The 7,398-nt window shown below is 44.4% G+C and overlaps 1 long non-coding RNA gene across 1 annotated transcript in view; it reads right to left on the bottom strand.

The window, feature by feature from the left end:
• Nucleotides 1-1,979: 1,979 nt before the first annotated feature.
• The window catches only part of LOC106817166, a 22,424-nt gene continuing 17,005 nt past the window's right edge, over nucleotides 1,980-7,398 (bottom strand). The window contains exon 3 of the long non-coding RNA XR_001395001.1: nucleotides 1,980-1,991. This is a non-coding gene — a long non-coding RNA (uncharacterized LOC106817166). The remainder of the gene's footprint in view (nucleotides 1,992-7,398) is intronic.

Genomic DNA, 7,398 nt, shown 5'->3' on the forward strand with positions numbered 1-7,398 from the left:
GTATCCTGAAATTCTTACCTGATAAGATTGTTTTTCAACTAGTTAAAATTCCAAAAAACGGGCGATTTGAAATATTGATCACGACATTAAATGCTTGTTATTGGCTATGTATGAGTCATGAGTGTTCGTTTTGTTCACATCGAACGGAATAGCAAAATAGGAAGAATAATGCAGCAATTTAATCATAAAAAGTTAACAGAATCACTTACATTTTGTGAAAAAGTGGACATAATTTGTTTTACTATCTGCGGTGACGTAATCACTTACACTGTGGAGGAGAGGTTGAGATCCAGGTGAGGTGAGTGGTCCAGGTGGTTTGCAGGTGAGGGGGTTTACAGGTATGGTGAGCTGCAGAGCGCGCGGGCGTGCGTGCGTGCGGTGGGTGACGGTAGGGATAGGAACATTGACGATACCAACGATGCTTGTACGTAACGTTAGTACTTATTATTACGTACGTAAATAAATTTTTTCTTACGTACGTGATGTTCCAGCGGTTCCATAAACATTGTGATGGGTGATATATATAGTAGGCGGGTTCCTTGCTCGGTGTGTGTGTGCAACACGCGTGCGCGTGGACTGTTTGTGTGTTCTTTGGTAAATCTAACGAGTAAATATACATGTACGACGTGAGTAAAGAACCTTTACTGAGTTTTTGAGTTATTTCTCGCTTTGCCTCGTCTATGGGTTGCGCGCGGGGGGGGGGAGGCATGGTTCCCACAAAAGTGAATAATTTTTTCAAGGACTTTTCAATGACATTTCAAGTACATGTTTTTTTCAAGGACAATCTGTGACAAGTAGTTTTAGCTTTTTAGAGTCATCATACCTTAGATTTATATATAAAGTAAAAATAGTTGTTTTACACGAGTGCCGACAGCAGAATAAACAGCCGCTATAGCTCGCCGATTACCGACGTACACAATAGTCGTTTCGTATTGTCATTCACGTAGATTCATGTCACAGTCATGTAACAATATGTAAAGCTTTGATGTAACATGTATCACTCAGAACTATGTATCACACAATGTACTTTATCACTCTCAACACTATTGCATTCATCCGATTTTTTTCTCCATGAAAAAGACTGTCTTCAGTACATGTATTTGCAATTGGATTACATGCAATAAAAATTTAACAATCATAATAAACAATTGCCGGTTCTTTATGCTGACCTTTCATCTGCTGTGTCAGACAGTAAAATTAACAGCGAATAAAAGTAATCACTTATTCCTTACTCCCCTCTTGCGGATTGTTTCGCCCACGACCAGTCAAGCATGGAAAAACATTGGCAGGTAAATGGACGTATTTCAGCTGAAACTTTTTCACTCTCTGAGGCACATAATGTGAAATTACGCTTATAATACACGCGCACGCATGTGTGCGCCCGGCCGCGTGTGTGTATGTGCGTTTGAGTGACTGTAAAAACGCGTATTATAGCCGTATAATCATATTTTGTGCTTTGGGGGGGGGGTGAAAAAGTTTAGATGAAAACCGGCCATTTTCCTTGCTAACTTTTCACAGTGCAACTGATGCCGTGGGCGATACCATTTGAGGGAGGGGGATCACTTATTCCCGAGAGAATATAACGTGATAGGATATAGATTAAGCTAACATGTAAATAGATAGACATATCAGATATAGATAGATAGAAATAGATAGAATACCAGATATTGAATAATAAGGTATTATTGTTTTTTTCTTGGTTTTTCGTGATGGTTGATTCTATATGGTACATTATTACTGCTAGGTACTCAGTACATGGTTCCCACAAAAGTGTGAATTATTTTTTCAAAGACTTCAAGGACATTTCAAGGACAATCTGTGATAAGTAGTTTTAGCATTTTATAGTCATCATATATACCTCAGATTCATATATAAAGTAACAAATAATTGTTTTACATCCTAATTCAATGACAAAGGACAAAGGACAAAACTCAAGGACTTTCGAGGGCTGTGGGGACCCTGTACTGGTGGTGATGATGTTGTTGGTGTCACTAGTGAGTAGTCTGCATCATATAGTCAGGGAAACATTCAAACAATTCAACATTCAAACTTACACCAAAAATAACTGCATCTCAGACATTCAAAACGACATTTAATCGACTAATCAAAGATACAACGAGACCATTGAGCAATGAGCAAGAACACGAGTCAAAACAAACCCTTAATTATCGGCCTAATTACAAACGCCAGCCGTAATTAACGGGTTAATTACAAACACCAGCCGTAATTAACGGCTTAAGTACAAACACCAGCCGTAATTAACGGCCTAATTACAAACACTAGCCGTAATTAACGGCCTAATTACGAACACCAGCCGTAATTAACGGCCTAATTATAAACACCAGCCGTAATTAACGGCCTAATTACGAACACCAGCCGTAATTAACGGCCTAATTACGAACACCACCCGTAATTAACGGTCTAATTACGAACACCAGCCGTAATTATCGGCCTAATTACAAACACCAGCCGTAATTGCAAACACCAGCCGTAATTAACGGCCTAATTACAAACACCAGCCGTAATTAGTTAATACAAGATCAGTAAGAACAACAATCGGTAACATATCGTAGGATCTTCATACAACAACCATGAACAATGCTAGGACAAAGAACCATCCTATAATATACATACACGATATCAGGAGCGTCACGACAATGACATTGTGACAAATAATGAGAAATAACGACAAATTAATAATGACAATTTGTCATTATTAACCCCTGATGATATATATATATATATATTATGTGATGAAGGTGTCTGTGGGTTAAGACTCGTGGGTAACCAGTTGGACACCAGATGGACTCTCTCGCTCGCTCTCTCTTTGCTCTCTCTCTGCAGCGCGCTCATCTCTCGCTCCCTCTCTCGCTCTCTCTCACTCTCCCCCCTCTCTCTATTTAGGAAAATATACGTTCAAACAATACCGCGGTTGTGACGTCACGCCCACATCAATCAATACATTATGCCTAACTATATGAAAGACGAAAAATAAAAGTGCGACCAAAAATATACTTCTGCAAATTAAAAATCCATAAAAAACGTCGCGGCCGTCAGACATTAAGACTAGCGTCAATGATTCACGAACTGTACATTTAGACAACTTTCCCCTAATTTTTCGACGGTGAGGCGTCACGTCGTCAACATTCCATATCCCCGATGATTAAATCGGGGCAAAGCATTGAAGCAGTAGTAGTAGGCAGTAACAGCAGCAGCAGCAGCAGCAGCAGTAGTAGTAGCAGCAGCAGCAGTAGTAGTAGCACCATCACCACCACCACCAGCAGCAGCAGGCAGCACCAGCACCACCGACCAACCAGCAGCAGCAGCAGCAGCCAGCAGCAGGCAGCGCAGTAGTAGTAGGCAGTAGCAGCAGTAGCAACCGCAGCAGCAGCAACAGCAGCAGCACGCTACCACCACCATCACCACCACCACCACCCACCACCACACACCAGCAGCAGCAGGCAGCAGCAAACAACAGCATCAGCAAAAACAACAACAGCAGCAGTAGCATCAACCCCGCGCTGTGCTGTTAACCCTAACACACGCTACACTGTCAATGATTGAGCAAATTCCGAAAAAAAATACCTAGCAGAACACGTATAATATAATACATAGCGAACTACCGTACGTGGTGCAGCTTTTGCCGACAGCACCGCCGCGAGAACACGCGAGAACACGAGGCGAATCTCCCCTGTCTGTTCGTGAACTCTTACTGAGAATATATACATACCCCTGCTGCAGCCGGACACACTGTCCATCTCTCTATTTCTCTCTCTCTCTCTCTCTCTCTCTCTCTCTCTCTCTCTCTCTCTTCTCTCTCTCGTCTCTCTCTCTCTCTCTCCTCTCTCTCTCTCTCTCTCTCTCTCTATCTCTCTCTTTCTTGTTTCTATCGCTCTCTGCTCTCTCTCTCTCTCTTTCTTTGTTTCTATCGCTCTCTCTCTCTCTCTCTCTCTCTCTCTCTCTCTCTCTCTCTCTATATATAATATAATATATATATATATATATATTATATATATATATATATATATATGTATATCATCGTAGAGGCGGAGAGAGGCTACTCGGCATTCGCCTTGCAGGAAGTTATAACACAGTCAGCTTGGATACATCTTAAGTTCTTCCAATCACGCATTTGCTAAACAGCATTCCACTACAGATACTAAAACCGGTATATGCGATATCCTCGTCGGCAGTCCTATGTGCTAATCGATACTCGATCAATTATCGGTTGTTATCACCCCGGATATTTCCATCCAATAGCATTTTAGTGTAATCAACATGCTTCCGTAACGGACTCACTATATCCTGCTGTACATCAATATATTTTGTTTCCGTAAACTGAATATATGCTTCTGTGACATACAATATATGCTTCTGTACATACAATGTAATTATGCCCGCAACATACAATATATGACTTCTGTACATACAATGTAATTATGCCCCGCAAGCATACAATATATGCTTCGCTACATACAATATATGCTTGCCGCAACATGACAATATATTATGTTTCCATAAACGAATATATGCTTCTGTGACATACAACACTAATTATGCCCGCCCCAACATACAATGTATGCCCCGCAACATACAATATATGCTTCAGTGACATACAATATATGCTTGCTGTACATTACAATATATGCCCCGCGTAACATACAATTATATGCTTTGTGACATCAATATATGTTTCTGTGACATAACAATAATATTATACTTCTGTACATACAATATATGCCCGTAACAATAAATTATGCTTCTGTGAAATACAATATATGTTTGCTGTGACATACAATTATATTATTGCTCGCGTCAGAACATGTGCTTCTGATTGACATAATACAATATATTATGCTCCCTTAACATCTCCTATTTATTCATCGTAACATGCTCGATCTCGTAACGTGACCGATATACTCCGTTCTTACACTGGTTCAGTCTCCTAGACAATCTCGCGTGGAATCCACACCACATAACATAACAAACACCAGCACACACGCACGAGCGCAGGCCTAGTTGCCTCTATCCAGAATTTTGAAAAAAGCAGAACACACGCTGAACGCGTAAAGCCACCAAAAACAAACATCTCAACTGGCGTGCGTTGATGAAAGCATTCTATATCGTATCAGATCTTTACGATCATTTTTAAAGGACGTATATGACTCCTATGGAACTTTACGATGACCTATATGGAATCTTATAGGATCCTGTTAGGCCGCTCATAGCAGTGGTTCTTAACCTTATTTTAGTCATTGAACCCCTTTTGAGGAATCTGCGTGAAAGCTACGGACTGCTTCCCCAGAAAAAATAGAACCATTAGGGGGCCTATAGTGGAACCATAGCCCCAGGCGCCTATATGGTTCCCTAGGGGGGTGTATTATTGGAACCTATATTAGGGCCTATATAAAAGAACCTATATTATATTGAGAGAGGCGTGTAACTTTACCAAGCCTTAGGGAATCATACATCGAAGATGCGTCTCGCTCCACACGATAGGATGGGTAGTTGGCATACTCGTAATATACTAGACACCGTACAATAAAAACTATGTTATATATGTCTGCTCCTGCTATGATGTGTGTGGTTGTCGTTGACTCGTGCTGCCTATGTGCTGCCTGTGTGTGTGTGCGCTGTGTCGTGTGTGCTATGTGTGTGTGCTGTGTGTGTGTTTGTGTGTGTGTGCGCGTGCGTGCGTTGCGCGTAGCTGTGCCGTGGTGATATTTATATACACCAGCTGGTAGCTCAGTAGGTAGGTTATTACATAATTACAGGCGTAGAGATGCAGGGATGGGTGCGGAAGCTCGCACAGAGATGCAGTGGGGAGGGGGGGGCTGGGTCCGCATCTCAGAGATGCAGGGGCGAGGGGGGGGGGTCGCACCGGAGCATACAGACTAGATACGCACGCAAGGCATGCAGGGTATTTACAAAGGGTGAGTATGGATATGTAGAACCGAACAAACAGACGCTTGTATGATGACTATGTGAGCAGGTTAGGCATCTATGTACGGTACGTAACACAAAGGTATGTAGACCAGGTAGCCAGCCAATGTATGTAACACCAAGGTATATAACACCAGGTAACCAGCTAATATATGTAACACCAGATACCATACCAAGGTATATAACACCAAGGTAGGTAACACAAGATACCCTGCCAATGTATGTAACACCAAGGTAGGTAACACAAGATACCCTGCCAATGTATGTAACACCAAGGTAGGTAGGTAACACCAGATACCCTGCCAAGGTATATAACACTAGGTAACCAGCCGCAGTAGTAGCCGTACCAGGCACCACAAATCTGACTCATGCAAGCGCCACCACAGAGCCGTAGCAAGGGAGCCCATGTTCACCCCTCCCCCCTAGAGAAATATAGATTCTGTTACATGGTCAAAGGCGATTTAATCACGGTCACCTGCCCAGAACACAACTCCAGCACGTTGCTTTAACCCCCTTTCCCCTTCCCCAGGTAAAATGGTTCATGCTACGCCCCTGCAGCTGGCGCATACTTGCGCTCTCTCTCTTTCTCTCTTTCTTTCTCTCTCTCTCTCTCTCTCTATCTCTCTCTCTCTCTCTATCTCTCTCTCTCTATATATAAATATATATATATCTCGCACCCTCTTACAGAGAAAACACCGCCTCTCTTCTCTCTCTTTCTCGCACGGGCGGAGAGAGAGAGAGATCCGAGGGGCGTCTGACTACGTAAGCTCGGGGAACGGGTTCGCCACCGCTCCGTCGCGCGTCCGCACCTCCGGCTCCGGCGAGGTGGCGCCACCGCTGCGCTCCGACCCGTCGGGCGACGAACGACGTCCGCCTCCGTCGTCGCTCTCGCTCGTGTCGCCGACGCTGAATAGAAGCCCCGCGTCGCGCGTCGTCCCCGACTCCTCCTCCTCCTCCTCCTCCTCCTTCTTTGTCACTGCCGGTTCCTCCTCCTCCTCCTCCTTCTTCTTCCTCCTTCTCTCCCCTCCTCCTCCTCCTCCTCCTCCATCCGTCTGCCCGATGAGCCTAGTGGATGAGTTGAGTTGGCGGAGAGGCGGGTACGGTCGCGACGACACGGTCCCGTTGCCGACGACGGCCGCACGGGGGCGCCGCGCATCGTCGGCGCCGAGACAGGAGACGGCGGTGCGCGTGGATTGCGTCGACTCGGCGCTGCCGCCGTACAGTAGCGCCCTCATGCGGCGGACGCGCTCGCGGTGCTCCTGGCGGTTGACGAGAAACAACGTTTCTACTCCGTCACGACCCGTCTCCGCGCTGCCCGCGTTCACGAATGCTGCAAGAGAGAGAGAGAAGGTTAGTGAGAGAGAGAGAGAGAGAGAGAGAGAGAGAGAGAGAGAAATAGAGAGAGAGAGAGAGAGAGAGAGAGAGAGAGAGAGAGAGAGAGAGAGAGAGAGAGAG

The sequence above is a fragment of the Priapulus caudatus genome, unplaced genomic scaffold (assembly GCF_000485595.1).
Source record: "Priapulus caudatus unplaced genomic scaffold, Priapulus_caudatus-5.0.1 Scaffold1616, whole genome shotgun sequence".
Lineage (NCBI taxonomy): Eukaryota > Metazoa > Priapulida > Priapulimorpha > Priapulimorphida > Priapulidae > Priapulus > Priapulus caudatus.